The sequence below is a fragment of the Oratosquilla oratoria genome, chromosome 9, assembly GCF_046742065.1.
Source record: "Oratosquilla oratoria isolate Oo_2021 chromosome 9, ASM4674206v1, whole genome shotgun sequence".
Lineage (NCBI taxonomy): Eukaryota > Metazoa > Arthropoda > Malacostraca > Stomatopoda > Squillidae > Oratosquilla > Oratosquilla oratoria.
In genome coordinates, this window is record NC_134785.1 from 72,236,656 (window position 1) to 72,251,655 (window position 15,000).

Here is a 15,000-nt window from a genome sequence, read left to right on the forward strand (position 1 = left end):
ATGTCGACCTGAGTCACAGTGGGCGTTGAATTAGTTTAACATGGTAAAATTCTTGACCATCATGACTACAGATTAGCTTAAGTTGAATAGGAAAAGTCATGGTCATTTCGACCTAAGTCACAGTGAGCGTCGAAATCAATTTTAACATGGTAAAATTCTCGACCATCATGACTGTAGATTAGCTCAAGTTGAATAGGAAAAGTCATGTCCATTTCCACCTGAGTCACGGTGAGCGTCGAAATTAATTTCAACATGGTAAAATTCTCGACCATCATGACTGTAGATTAGCTCAAGTTGAATAGGAAAAGTCATGGTCATTTCGACCTGAGTCACAGTGAGCGTTGAAATTAATTTCAACATGGTAAAGTTCTTGACCATCATGACTATAGATTAGCTTAAGTTGAATAGGAGAAGTCATGTCCATTTCGACCTGTTTTTTTTTTTTTTTTTTTAATTATATCGATATAAATATAAATATATATATATATTAATTTATTTATTTATTTTTTATAAAAATAATATTGTACAATTCACATAGTGCATAAATTCTATGTAGAATATTGTATCTTGCTCAGCGGTTCCTGGGCCTTCCCCTACCCCTCGGTCGCCCTTTGCCCCCCCTTCTTTTGCGAAGAGGGGTGGAGCCGTTCCCATGGCGACACATGGGACAGGGGTGATCGAGTGGTAGAGATACCGTGTCCTGAAGGAAGTTGCTGATGCCCAGCCCCCGAGGTCCTGCACCCGTTCCACAGAGTGGGTGCGGAGAAACGCCAGCGATGCCGCGAGGCCTCTGATGTTGTGGGCGTGGGGGGCATGGCCCGGGTCGGCCTTCCGGTGCCCTGTTGGTGGTGTCAGCTAGCCAAGACAGGAAGTCCAGAACTGTGCTAGCGGAGATGGTCACTATCGCGTGTCTCCGAAGGAAGTCCTGGAATCTCCGGTTGGGAGGGTTGTTGGATCTGGATGACGGTCGGGACCGTAGCGAAGACGCGGTCTGTCGCTTCCTGGTCGAACAGACCACGGGAAAGGGGAGCTGCTCTCACCACGCCCCGGCGAGCTATCTCCGGGGCCGACCGCGCTGCAGACTGACGAGCTGCCAGACGAGCCGCGGTGAAGGCCCTCGCTGCTGGGGGTAGGGCTGATGACGCCATGTTGGCTGTACCCTCTGCCACGGTAGAGAGTGCCGCCAGGGTGTCTCTGCATACAGAAAACACGCGAATCAAATTAGTAGGGCGAGAAGGATCCCGATCCCCGGAGGGTGTAATAAAGTCACATCGCTCAATTGTAGAACGTATAACATATGCGAAGCCGAGGTCGTTTCCGAACGACCTCGTCCTCGGGCGCTAGTCAAGAGGCTCCGTCCTGGGTGAAGACGCTACCCGAGCGTCTCTCGCCAGGACAGGTCTGGACCCTCTATAGATTGAAATATCCCACTCACCTCAATTCTTCCCGCGGGAAGTCCTCAAAGCTCGTGGCGAGCGTCGTCAGCCAGTTCCTCATCATCGCCATTGCCGTGACGGTCGAGATGGTAGAGGCAAGGTCTTGTCTGGTCGAGGCCTCCGTCGTCAGCAACTTAGCCTCCGGTTCACTAAGTTGCTGGGGGAGGGCGGGGTCCCTGCCCGAGTGCCACAAGCAATCGCGCAGGCCCTCCGGCGCGAAGGGTGGTGGCAGGACGACGGGGAATGATGAAGGGATATGCCGTCGAGGAGGAACCGTCTTGGGTTGGTCTTGGGCCCGCTCGAGAGCAGGGATGTCTAAGGCTTTCTCCCCTTTCTCCTGCGGGAACCAGGCGTTTGGGGAGAGTGCTACCGCCGGTGAGTCCCCCGACCTGTCGACAAACATATGCCCATCAGGGTTTAAACGAGGGTTCTCCAGGAGAGCACCTAATGCGTCCAGAGTGTTAGAGGTGGAAATCCTGGAGGGCGTGGAGGCCGGGGCGGAGAGGGGTCGAATCTTATATAGAACCTTAGCCCCCTCCGCGTCGTTGGCCCACTTTAGGATAACGTCATCTCTCCTCCTCCAGCCCTCCAGTAGCGAGTAGTCGGGAGACCAGGCCACTAGCTTGTGATCTTCTCCAAACGAGTACTCCCAGGACCGGGGAAGGTCACACCATGAGAAGGGGTGAACTCAAGAGTCCGTCATGGTAGGAGGATAAGGTAAAGAAGAACTGTAGTGGTCCTCCACCCCGTCCAACCCGACGGACGTCTGATTGGGGGGTTCCTCCTGAGAGGGGCCTTCTAGTCCTATACCTGTCGCCGGCACGGAGGGGCGGAGGGAAGGACCAGGAGGGAGAGTGGGAGGGGGGGCTAGAGCCGTAGGTTCAATAGGAGGTTGCTCTGGAGAGGGGTGCGTTATGATTTGCGCGGTCTGAAAGGCCGGATAATGTGATAGGGCCGATTCAAGGACGGGGCCTATCAGGGACGGAAGGAGGGCAGCCACTTGGGCAGCCAGAGTTCCCTCTCCCCTCGTTTCGTCCCCCGGCTCCCTGCCCTTGTGGGATTTACGGCGAGGAAAAGGAGAGCGAGGAAGGGAGGGTGAGTTGGGGGGAGAGGCTGTGGAGGGTGGGGACAAGCTGAGCGTCCTGGACCTCGGTGAGGCAGACCTCTTTTTCGAGCGAGATTTCCTGCCGGGTTCACGTGAGTGAACTAGGGAGGAAGACGAGTTCGTGGGGGTGCTTGACAAAGCAAGCCGTAAGGGTTTTAAGGACCCTTGATGGTCGGATGTATGGGGCTGCCGAGAGGCCTGAGGACGCTCGGGGACACCATACTCCGTAACATCAGACTCGTCCCCTTGTACTCCGAGAGGCCCAGGTTGTCCACCAACGGAAGTCTCGGAGACATAGGGAGACGGATGGCGAGGGCGAACGAGGCCCAATTCCACGCCTAACGCCGGATCCGCCCACACCAGGGGGGGGGGGGGGGTCGTCAGCGGATTTCAATTTCCGAGCTCTGCGCCATGCCTCCCGAAGAAGTTCGAGGGCGGCTAGCTTGGAACGGGTTTTGGGAGGAGCAGCACGAATCTCCTCAACCCGCGCTTTGCACACAACGCAGGCTAGGGGGTTAAAGCCAGCTTGTGAGAAACAAGGGGCATGGCGGGAGCAGAGGTCGTGGTGGCCGTCTGACGAGATCCTGGCTGTGCAGCCGGATTCCACACACAAGCGTTTGGTCTGAAAATAGAATAATGATAATCATAGAAGGGGTGTCCCAAAGGTGTCTGGACACAACACCGAAGGGGAAAAACTGCAGGAGAACAGGTAGGGCTCCCTACGAGAACACACGAGCACGAGCAGGAACCAGACTTACCGGCATGAAAAGAAGGTGGGTTGTGGAGTGACCGACTCGTCTGGTTCCGCGATGCTAAGTGACGCGACGTCCGGCTCGAGCTAGCCGGGTAAGAAGGGAGGGAATAGGGAGGGGGAGGTGGGGTCGACAATGCGCATGCCTGCACAGAGCCGGGAATTTTAAATTTCCGATGATTTTGGCGGAAAATTCAAACCACACTCAACCTTCGGGAAATGGCCATATGACCAGGAGTGTGGTATGGGATTATCGCTATAGCTTCGCTGTGCAGGTTTCTTTCAGCCGATAAAGAATAGTTTTTCAATTTGTTATTTATTTTGTGTTAGTAAATACGTATTCATTTGTTCGAATTTGTACTGTATAACTGTTTGTATATCTTAATTTACCAAAGAAATAAGTAAACATAAAGAAATATAACAAATTGAACACTTGTAGCAAATCAGACAAGATACGTAGTTTAAGAGGATAAAAGCGCTGGTCAAATGCAATCCAGAACATCAACAACAGTATCTGTCCTGGTCTTTTCCCACAAGCAAGTCCGCGAGACTATAAAAATAACTGAGCAAGAGGGTCTGCCCCACACCTATCTCATCTCTTCCTTCCTTCCACTAAACCCCGCAATCCCCCCTCCCTCCCTCTCCCCCCTCTTATCTATCCTGCCCTAACAAATGGAAGAGGACGCTGTCATTGTGAGCGTGTTATCATAAGAGGATTCCAGTCTTTGCAATTTAGTGAAAAAGGTGCTAGTTGGCAACTCGACCCCCATAGCAGACTATATAATCCGACGCAACGCAGGGTACGATGCACATAGATACAGATAAAGAGAAAAAAGAGGTATATCGATACGTGACATATATCGATTCAAGAAGACACGAGAAGAAGAGAAGATACGATTCAGGAGAACTAACTGGAAAAAGGCAAAAACACCAAGAACCTAATCAAGAAAGAAGAAAACAAAACAAGAAACCAGGTCTGCTGTTTGAGCCCCTTACTGCCTTCCAAAGCCTTCAAGGGAGGAACTGTAGAGCGAGCGGCGGTCTGTTCACAGGGTAACAGAAGTAGAGGTAAATATATAAGTATATCGGTCGGTAATTACCCACCCACCCCCATTCTTGCTCTCACTATCTATACACAATCTTTCAAACACAATCCAACAAAAATTTCTCTCTTTTTACACAACAATACAAAATTGATAGGAAGGAATATGGCCGAGACCAGAGTCCGCCTAAGGTGCGGAACAAGGTGAACCACCGGACAACGGGAGTGTACAAAACACCATCTGTGGGGAATTAGGCATCCCCATTGTAAATATATTCAGAACAGGCAAAGGGTACAATGTACTCTGCGCTAATACACAAGATGTGGAAAAATTCCACGACAACAAATCAAAAGGAAAGCTAAGTAAAGTATGCCTTACTCCAGCATTATTGTCAGCCCAAGAAATTGAACAAGAAATTCATAGGCAACACGATTAGTTAAGGGGAACTCAAGTTTCAAAACTAGGTGCACTGACATGAACATTTGAAATAACATGCTCCACTGAGGGCGAGGCGGAAGAACTTCTAAAGGAAGGCATAAAAGCCTTCATTATGTACATCCCGGCGGACAGAATCCGCAGAGAAGATTACGTAGAGATAACACAATACCTAAAGTGTTATCAATTTAACCACTCTACAAAGCAATGCCCCAACACAGACATCTGTTCCTATTGTGCTCAAAAAGGGCACACCCACAAACAGTGTACTGAAACAACACCTCAGTGCTTAAACTGTAAAGGGAATCATTTGGCTGTGGCTGGGTCCTGTCCCATGCGTAAGGAGGAGAGGAAAAAACTCCTTAAAACCAAGCGGACTAAAACATACGCGGGTGCAGTACAGAATAACACCTCAAGCATTGCACAAGCTCCTACCTCAACCACCACTGAACCCACTCAACCCACAGGACTTCCACAAATCACCTTGACTTTGTCTAACACAGTAAAACTACAAACAGTGGGCATGATTTATTCAGCACACTAACATAACATCACACATCCAGGGACATTCCAGACACACCTCACAGGGCTATGTATCAAAAATAACATCACCCCATTCACACTAATTCCAGCAGGCTCCTCAGAATCTCTTTTGGAAATTAAAATACAAACTGAAAACACAACCCCCACCAACAATCCTTCCGTTGCAACTAAGGGGACTGACAACCACGAACCTTCCTCCTCCTCCTCCTCCTCCTCCTAATCCGTCCCTTCCAACAGCACCACAAGTACCCAAACCGGTAATACCCAACCAAAGATCTCCATCCCGGAAGACAGGCTCAGAACACATTTCAGATAAGGAATTAGGTTTCACAATATGCGCAGTAGTAAACACACGCATCCCAAACATCCCAACAACACACAACCTCACACAAGGACTTGACAAAGGACATTTCAAAATCGTACCTGAACAAGATGACTTAAACAAGTTAGGACCAATTATAACGAAATGGAACTGATATCATCAACTAAATTTAGGAAACTAACCAAAACACCAACAACTAGATAAAACACACAACAGAAGGCATACATACATACATACATACATACATACATACATACATACATACATACATACATACATATACCAAGGCTTTTTCCCCCTTTCAAGGGAGGTAGCCAAAAAGGGAAAGGCATAAAAACACTCCCACCCATTTCATCCCTAAATACACTCCACACCCCTCCCACCCTCCCTCTCATCTGAGCACCTCCTGGATGACGGACACAGAAGACACGAACTCATAAACACCTACAGACGAATAGACCCAAATACCATAATCATTAACGGACACGGATGTAACAAAGACAGGCCAATAAAAATACCAGGATACACCATTCACTCCAATAACACTACACAAGAAAAACACGACGGAACATGCATTGCTGTCCAAACACACATAAAACACAAACTAATAGACAACTTTCATTCAGACATGTTAGCAGTCACGATAGAAACCCCACTAGGACCAACAACATTCGCCTCAACATACATCCCATTCAGACGATGCTACCTTGTATTTCCAGACTTCATAAGACTCTCCACATTCTAACACCCGACGTAAATAATGGGTGACCTAAATGCCAGATCCCAAGCAGTATGCACTCTGGGACACGAATTCAAACCCCCTTGGCATGCCACACATAGGACCAGATTTCCACACATACATTACCCATCAGACATCCACCACTCCAGACATAGTCTTACAAAACAGACATGCCACACACAACTACCACATAACACCAGGTCCTCTTACATCAAGTGACCACATCCCAGTTATTATGGCAGTGTCTGTGTCCCCTATTCAGACTCCGATAAGATGCCGATTCGCGCACAAGAGAGCGAACTGGAACCGTTTCAAGTCGCTCACGTGGGCGTGCGATGAGGTCAACTTGGAGGGTGCGAACAAGGAGGAAATAGACCGAGCACTACAAGTCACAGAAACAATCATACAGCACGCACGCAGCAACACTCACAATTCCAAAAATAGCTCACAGGATACTACCACACGCACCCATCACAGAAAACATTTAAACGACTACTAACACAAGTAAGACACATACACGAATATATCACAACACATCCACAAGGACCACATCATATCAAAAGACTCAACAAAATCAGACAACTACTCAACGAAGACTACAAAACACAACACAAGGAAAAATGGCAGGGAATGATCTCAAAACTGTCATCTACCAAAGACACAAAAACATTCTGGAAATTGGTAAATAGAATGATGGGAAACACTAAAACGTCACATAATCATTACATAATAGAAGAACTAGGAAAAGAAACACTAATCACCACAAGAAAAAGAAACAGCGCTACGTACACACTGGGAAAAAAACTTTCACCATCACACCAACAGAAAACCAAGACTTTGACCTGCAGGACTTTGAAGAATACATTGAAACCTGCTGCATGGAAGAACACTCATCTCTCATAACCCCCTCCACACACTCCTACCCCTCCGCTCTTCCAAAGGAGGGACAAGCCAAGCCCATACAAACACATACACATTCCATGAAGCTCTAAGCTCTGAAAAATAGGGCGCCAGGCAGATAGGGAATAGCAAAACATATGCTTACACATGCATATCCCAAAATTATACAAAACCTCACAAACATCTTCAACGCACCACTAGAGATGGGTTACTTTCCACGCACTTTAAAAACAGCAGTGATAATAATCTTTATCCCCAAAACAGGCACAAACTCAAGACAAGTAAACAACAACAGACCCATATCACTCCTAGAAATACACGGAAAACTCTTCGAAAAAATACAAAACCAGAGACTTTACACACACACCTCCATCAACAAAACCTACTAAAACCGTCACAACACTGCTTCAGACCAGGATCCGACACACACACAGAAACATCAGGTCAACCTGGTGCTCAGAGACGTGAGCAAGGCCTTTGATAAGGTGTGGTGGAGAGGGATAAAATACAAAATAATACAACTACAATTCCACCCATGCCTTACACGTACATTATGTAATTTCTTAACAGACAGAAAAGCATGCATACGCATACACCACCACATTGGACAAAAATTCACTATTACATGTGGGGTCCCGCAAGAAAGCTCCATTAGCCCAACACTATACAACATTTACCTACATGATATCCCGGAGCCACAACCGGGATGTCAACACATCATATACGCGGGCGACATCACACAAATAGTTACACAACCAGGTAAATCAACACGCATGCTTGCGAAAAAGACAGAGCGCGCGATCAAAAGCATCAATGCTTACGAGCGCTGCTGGAAAATTCGCACGAACCAACAGAAATTCACACTAATACACATTCAAGGAGAAGGGAAGTCATCTGTCACGGCAGATGGCATCCAACACAAATACTCAACACATGGCAAAGTACTTGGCTGGAACTTCTCCTCCTATGGAGGAACAGCCCACGTCGAGAGCGCAGCAACTTTGGCTAAATGGAACCTTCAAAGGCTCCAACGCTTCAAAGAGTTGTCCTAAAGACAAAAGCAGATCCTGTACTTCGCCTATGTGAGGAGTGTTTTAACATATCCGGCTATTCCGCTTCACACACTTCGAAAGACACCACTACAGAAAATACAGAGTGTACAAAACAGAGCACTACAATTCATTACAAACACGAAATATACAGACAGAAAAACAGCCGAAGAATTACACAAAGAAACAAACACTCCAGCTATACACTTGCAACTACACACACAAGCAGTTAACACATGGGAAAGATTATTCACACTCGACACACTAATCTTACAAGAATTCACATCACTACCAGAAAACACTAAACAACAAAGAAACTGGCCTCTAAGCTGTGAAAAGACATTACAAAATCAAACTTCACAATTCACAATATAAATACGAAATAACAAAACTCCCACTCCCACCGGCACCCTCCAAACATAGGTCTCACACTTGCAGGAAGACGCGGACGAAAGTAGTACAGTATTAAGTTTATACACCACACCTACCCTCAGACACCCTCCGGCCACTCGGCATGCTAGCACCAACGGTTAATCAACTCTCCCTCCCACCTGCACCATACAAACACTTAATATGCAAGAATCTACCTACGGTAGATAAACTACTTTCTCCATTCACCAGAACATTCCTAACCTCTTCCATTCTACCCCATCCCACCTCCTACACCCCAATCCCTTCCATCCTAACCAACAAAGACTAACATATACAATTTAACTAACCCCAAACAAAACGCAATACGAAACATATATATACACACATAACACGGAAGTTCTCCAATTAGGCACACGCAAACTCAAAGAAATGATTACAAAGGAGGAGCATGCCGACAGGAGACCTTTTGGTCTCTAGGTCGGATGCGAAAAAAAATCATAATAATTGTAAGAGGCCGGTAGTTGTACGAATGGAAATGAGCTAGGGCATTAGAATAATTCAGACTCGACGCCTGCTCGAGGGCGACGTTATGTCTATGTAAACACACCGATGGTGGTGACTGTTTTATAATCGATGATGTAATCAAAACTCTGTAAGCGCAGGTTAGCTTCGTTTGACTAATGCTGAGGTAAACGATATTGCTAGTGGCATTCAATGGCTTTCCGGATTGGTGCAAGGTGGAGAAGGAGAAAAAAACTATTGGTGCATGAATTCAAAGTCACGCCCATAAGGAGTGACATTTATTTCAGAAGTCACAGGAGATTGGATTAGAAAAATTAGTGACGTCAGACGAAGGTAGCTTAGCGTAGGATACGGGATCTCGTCAGACGATCTAGAGAGACGATGTAGTGAGACGAGAGAAAGAGATCCTGAGTGTAACAAGACGGTGAAATTACAGTGAAAGAAGAAAGAAAATTCACCACCCTTTTATTAACCCAAAGGACGAGAACTAGGCACGGGCCTATTGAAATTAGAAAATAGTGAGACTACAGGAAATACAAGGCATTGGGCCTACTGCTTAAGAGGAACTTGAATATTTAGTGAAACTCACGTAACGAAGGCAAGGGGCCTCGAGACGAGTGGTATTACAAGTCAAATATACGTGTAATGGTTCGAGCACCGACAGTGGTGGTGACAGTGGTGACAAGGGGTGGTGAAATAATGATAGAGTAATAAATAAAAAATTAATAATGTAAATGACAAATACAATACATAAGTAAATGCATAGGTATAGTTAAATAATAAACCAACAGGTAAATAGTAAATAATAATAAATTGACATATAACTAATAATAAATTGACATATAACTAATAATAAATTGAAATCAAACAGACAAATGATAAAACAAAAACAAATAATATGAAATAAATCATAACCATTACAACATATTGCTTAGGTGTTTATTTAAATGATTCTTAAAGCTTCGAACTGAACTACATTGCACTGCCTCTGCAGGAAGTTTATTCCATTCATTAACTACACGGTTGGCGAAGTTGCTTCTACCTACTTCCAAATTGAATCTATTTCCGGACAGTTTGAGACCATTGTTTCTTGTCTGATTGTCATTCAATGTGAAAATTTTGTCACTTTTGATGTTGTCAATTCCCTTTAGAATTTTAAAGACCTGTATCAAGTCACCTCTGAGTCTACACTTTTTAAGAAAAACAGATTCATATGTTTTAGTCGATTTTTCGTATGATTTATTTTTGATATTTGGAATTAGTTTTGTGGCTTGCCGTTGTACTTTTTTACAATCTGTTAATGTCTTTAATAAGATTCGGTGACCATACGGAAGGAGCATATTCTAAATGTGGACGAACTAACGATTTATATAGCTCATTAATGAGTTGGATTTTTTAAATCAAAAGATCGCGCAATCAGTCCTAGAATCTTATTTGCTTTCTCAGAGGCTGAGATACACTGCTTGGATGATTTGAGATCATTACTGATAATTACGCCGATATCTTTCTCACTATCCACTTTTGTTAATGAATTTCCAAATTAATTGTAATCGTACTTACTGTTATTTTTACCATTGTGTATTACCTTGCACTTACTTGTGTTAAATTTCATTAGCCACTTTTCAGACCATAGCTGTAATTGATCTAAATCTTCTTGAATATCTAATTGGTTGAAGTGATCATTTGCCACTCCGCACAGTTTTGTATCATCAGCAAATTTGAAAACAGTAGATTTTAGTCCATGGTCTATATCATTTATATATGCTATGAATAAAAGAAAACAAAGAAAATATCACTCAAAAAACACAGCAAGCTGGGAGCCCAACACTCGTACTTCCTTCTTTACTTCTAACTTTCTCCTCCCCCCCCCCAACTCCGCCCCATGGACACCCCCTCCTTCCTTACCCCCAAATTACCGACGACGATGCACAACAAAAAGAAGACAATAGCATTAACGGTGTAAATTTTCCAGGTAATTCTCACAGAATAATAACAATTCTGAGTGTTTACGTGACATTTGGATTTTTTTTTTTCTCTCGCTGAAGCAGTCCTGACAGATGAACCATCGGTGACAAGAGAGAGGAACATTCAATTTGTTTCGCATTTCAGGCGCAATGTTTCGTCTTTTACTCGTGGCGTTGGCCCTGTCCGCTGTAGCTGCCACCAGCTTTCTTCCTGATTTTCCTTGGCCCTGCTGGGAGTACTGCAGGGATGAGAATGGATACCATTGCTGTCCCAGTAAGTATGTGTGTGTGTGTGTGTGTCCTCGGCGACTTTGCCTCTGCCACAGGAACTGGCACTGTTTCCTCCCTGGCCGCGTTGCCTCCAGTGACGTGGTGCACGACGTACCAGCTTGCTGTATTGCAGTGGTTCTTAACCTTTTTTGGCAGCGACCCAAAATTATGCACAAATCAAGCATCGCGACCCAAGCCTACATAGATATACGAATTGTCTTTATAAGTAATATGATTTTGCTTTTAAAAGCGGGTTACAGAAACAAAATTATTTAATCATGGTCTGCTTAGAATCCTAAAACTAGGCATCATGTATTTTAATTATTACAGCATATAGTTATAATATATTTGTAGTGGGAAAATAATTATTTTCTGCAAACCCTTAGCGACCCAATAAAATGGCTTGGCGACCCAAATTTGGGTCGCGACCCAGGGGTTAAGAACCACTGCTGTAGTGAGACCACGTCCGACTTTAGGATGGTGCTGGGGATGTATTAATTATTATCATTATTATTATTACGTACACAAACACATTCGCAAACACACTTATTCACATATTGTGTGCTTGTGTGTGCGTGTGCACGTGTATTACTACAATCATGATACAAGCACATAACATGAATTTGAAATAATCAAAATTATATCCTCTGTAACGATAAAATGATTTCCTTCTCATCTTGATTCTCTCTTCTCCGTCAGAAGTGCCTGTTGATCCCTGCAAAGATCCGAGGCTGGAGTTTGACAGAATATATTGTGTAACTTATCCATGCCCGGAGTTTTCGTATTGCCCAAGTCGTCTACACAGTGATTGCGCTCCAGATCAATACTGTTGCCAAACTGAGAGAGGGGAATGGGCCTGCGGAAGTATTCGATCTTAGAACTCCAAAAAGCAACAAAGAACGACTTCTTCCAGTCGCTTTCGAAACAATTCTGTGAATCAAATCGTGAGATTTGGTTAGATTAAAACTTTAAATGATATGTGTCACGTTTTCTTTCTTCCTTTCCTTATGTGGTTTGGGTTAGCGACATACAGTACATCCGAACTTGTTTTTGACAGAAAATATTTGTATGTATTTCTTGAAAGTTTCGAACCATTTACAACCTGAAATATTTTCATTTTTCTAACTCATATATATTTTCTAGAAAGATAACCAGTGTGTCGCAGTGTGTCGCAGTGTGTCGACTTGATTTGATCGAGATTTTGAGTCGGAGGAAGGTAAAGTCGTCAAAATTTCACAAGAAAATATGTAACTAAGACGACGTTACATTTTGCTTGAGAAACGAGCTTACATCATTTTTGTACAACTCAACTGCGAAATTATCCCCAAAATCGTAATAAAATCATTTTTATATTTTAAGGACTGGATACAAAACTATAGCAAAGTGTAATATATACTTTTTATATAACTCTCTGGCACAGGTAGTAGAAAGCAGTTTCCACTCCCCACTTGAAATTTAACGTCACATAATTACCCAGAGATAACACAATATGAACTGTGAGCTCTCATCCGGGAATGTATGTATGTATGCCTGTGTCACTGACCATGGTCTTGGATCACGTGTTGGATTCGTGATCGACAGCTATTTCCTTCCCGGAAGAGAGCTCAGAGCTCATATATGACCGATCTATGGGTAATGTTGTGACCTTGCACACACACATCCAACTCCCCACCCACGAGAGTTAGAGTAACGACCCGCAGCGCAGCGATGCTGAAATTATTTCAGCCTTGCGCGAGATTCGAACCCAGACCTCCGTAGTGTCCGCCAGGAACTCTACCACTGCGCCACGAGTCGTGTATGTATATGCGTGCGTATGAATCACCATGTTCTAGGATCATGTGTTGGGCTTGTGATCGACATCAATTGTCCTCCCGGGTGAGAGCTGACACTCACACACACACATACACAACTTTCCTTCCACGAGAGTTGGTGTACCGGCTCGCAGCGCAGTGACACTGAAGACGACCACCCCGCGCCCTTGTGAAGGTGAAGGATGAGATGGGCTGCCCACCTATGGGGTGCTGGACGACCTCCGGGGTAGTGGTTCCGACTGATGCTTTGTTCTGGCCTGCCACCGAACCGGAAGGAATGAAGGAATGAACGAAAGAAGGAAGGAAGGAAGGAGAGAGAGATAGACTCTGAGAGAGTAGAATTTGTCAATTTTAGGGTCAGAGTAATTCTTCCTTAGTTACAGATTTAATACCAATCATGAAATGTATTGCGTGCCTTGGGTCCATAGAAGTGTCACAAAATTTTCTAATGCATTAGATATTTTTGTAGTCAACGCCCTATACAGAATGAACACACGGCAAAGCGATAGAGAGCTATTCTCTGGAAACGAGACAAGGAAAGCATTAGGACAAGGAGGAGGAGGAGAAGGAAAACTAGAAAGTGGAGGAGGAAGAAGAGGAGCAGGAGTAGAAAGCGGAGATGGAGGAGGAGAAAAGAAGCAGCAAGGGGAAAATGAAGAAAAATAAAAGAAGAAGAAAGCGAAAAATGAAAATAAATAAAGAGTAATTAAATAAAAAAAAAAAAAAAGGAAATAGAAAGAGGAAGAAATAAATAAATAAATAAAGATGCCTTCCCCGTGACCTCTAAATCTTTGTTCAACTTCAAATACGCACGACAGCTATTGCCGTCAACTTGATCTGACAAACTTTCAAGAACAGTTTTCTTTCACATTAGAATAGCTTATCACGCATATAATGGCATTAATTATCATAATTATAATAATAACTAGCTTATACAGATACATAGATGCTTATATGAATATATAGGCTGTTACATCGACGACTTTGAGGGCGACTACGATTTCTGTTTAAATATTCAATTCGTAACGGTTAACTGTCCTAGATACAGACACACATTGTCTCCTATTCTTCGCTTGCGTCTTTACTAAATAGGTGTGCATATATCCAATGGTTAAGTTTGGAATTAATCTATATTTTTGTGATGTGATTATGTATTGGTTCATTTACTTACAATTATGTAATTGTTAACATATTTCTGTACTTTTGTTTTCTTACTTCATATTTTTCCAGATTCCTGTTAAACATAATTTCTCAGCTTTGTAAAGTCCCTCTATTTCAGTACATTTTCCACAACTCCGACTTATGTGATGGAAACCTTACGGATCCTAGCTCTTCTGGGGACATTCTTTATTTGTCTGCTTTCATTTACGTTGCTTGGATTATACATTTAACCTACGTGGTGAATGACCACACCTTATGTAAGTAGTTTTATTATTATTATTATTATTATTATTATTATTATTATTATTATTATTATTATTATTATTATTATTATCATTATTATTATCATTATTATTATTACTATTATTATTATTATTATTATTATTATTATTATTATTATTATTATTATTATTATTATTATTATTATTATTATTATTATTATTATTATTATCATTATTATTATTATTATAAATTATTATTATTATTATTATTATTATTATTATTATTATCATTATTATTATTATTATTATTATTATTATTATTATTATTATCATATATATTAATACGATAGCGTGTG

General features: G+C 43.2%; 1 long non-coding RNA gene across 1 annotated transcript; it reads left to right on the forward strand.

Moving 5' to 3' along the window:
* Positions 1 to 4,081: 4,081 nt before the first annotated feature.
* Positions 4,082 to 12,423, forward strand: LOC143027951 (uncharacterized). The gene is made up of 3 exons (XR_012966683.1): positions 4,082 to 4,360; positions 11,327 to 11,455; positions 12,151 to 12,423. It is a non-coding gene; the product is annotated as an uncharacterized LOC143027951 (long non-coding RNA).
* The last annotated feature ends 2,577 nt before the right edge of the window (positions 12,424 to 15,000 follow it).